Here is a 1,839-nt window from a genome sequence, read left to right as displayed (position 1 = left end):
CATCTATCGTCCATTTTTAAGATTTTTAAGTATTTATAAATTTGTTCGATTGTCACAACTTCTAAAATTTTAAATTTAATAAATTAGGAAAACAATAGATTTTCATATCATTGCAAGGATTTGAGGCATTAGAACTGTATTTTTTGTATTTTCGGCACGGTTTGAGTACACCTTATTTCAAAGGTATAACACCTCGTACAAACCTCACCCTTGACTAAATTCAATTTGATCAATAAGAAATGCATCATTTTAACTAACATATCCTATTTTAAAAAGATAATATTACTTTCCTTTATCCCTTTTGCCCAAGTGGATGAGTTGGTTTCCAGCATTTATTTGTTTTGCCCCGTTCTATTTATGGGAAAAGTTTCATGATTCCACTTTATTTAAGAGTTTTGACCATGATATGTTTTCGGGACATATTTTCAATTTCCTTTTTTTTGGGTGAGTAAATTTTTGTAATGGGGAAGCCATCAAAAAAATTGGTTCAGTGAGGATTTGGGTTCTTACCTTTTAGTGAGAATGAAGTTATAGGTTTCACTATGGGACTCAGCAATACTACCACCAAGGCCCCAAGCCATTCTCCCGATACATTTATGGACTGTTTTTTCAACTATGTGCTGAGGCAAAATAAAGAAAGTACTAGATAATGTACATAGAGAGAATTCATGACCATAGGTAATCCATGGTCATGGATCGTGATGGAAAGCAAGGGACCAATTGATTTTACTTTTATGCCTTTTCTTTTAATTTTTAGAGCAGAACATTTCTTAGGGAAACTATAGATAAACCACCAAAAAAAATTCAATGCGGTTGAAATGAATTTTCGATAAAGTGATTAGTCTTAATAATTATTTCACATTAGTAAATTTTAAGTTGTTTGTTAGTAAATACTTAAAGAAAAAAGTATATATAAGGATGCAACCTTCTAATGTAGAACTATGGATGCACCTCAAGAATCCATTGGAAGAGGTTGTTTTAATGTTGAAAACACCTTTGATTGATCATCTCGACATGAGATGTATGCCCATGAAAAATAAAAAGATTTTAAGTCTCAAAAATAGTACATTTTACAACATATTATCTACACCGTCCATTTTGAAGATTTTCATATGTTTATAGATCTACTTGATTTTAACCATTTTTGAAATTTAAAATTTTATAATTAAATATAAAAATAGATTTTGAGATAATCCTAATAACATTTTACATCAAAATTATATACCATGATAAAATTTGAAGGCACACCTTACCTCTACAGCTGCGGATGCATTCGTATGCCAATTGTACCCATACTTAAATTGTCCTTTCGATTTTTATTCAAGGTCTTTGGTAATATGGCTATTTAATTTACTTGACCCCAATATCCTAAATATCCATCTAGTTTCAAATTTGGAATAGGAACGAATGTGATCATTTACCTTTCGTACAAGGCGGTCACAATTAATCATGAGCATCAGATGTGAAATTGGGTGGTTACATTTATTCCAATGACCGAACTTAAACTTTAACAAAAAAAAATTTGAACTTTGTAACACACCCAAGTTATCAAATTTCACATCCAAAGGTTTTAAGTAATGATCTCATTGTATACAATCCTGAATAAAATATCATTTTCCTATTGGAAATTCTTTGAACCTAGAACGTGCAACCATATTTACATCTTTTGGCATGGATGACTTGAGTGGGGGAAAAATGCCAAATTGGTTGTGCTTATTCTCATGCTAGAACTTGTATCAACTAAAAGGTATATAGATCATTTGGATCAAGTTCCTTAAAAGCGGTTCAAATTATCAAAACACCTACATCGGTAAGGGCCATAGAACCCGAAACAGGTAA

Source organism: Amborella trichopoda, chromosome 12 (genome assembly GCF_054954075.1).
Source record: "Amborella trichopoda isolate Santa Cruz 75 chromosome 12, AtrichopodaSantaCruz75HAP2 v2.0, whole genome shotgun sequence".
Lineage (NCBI taxonomy): Eukaryota > Viridiplantae > Streptophyta > Magnoliopsida > Amborellales > Amborellaceae > Amborella > Amborella trichopoda.
This window is presented reverse-complemented; position numbering follows the sequence as displayed.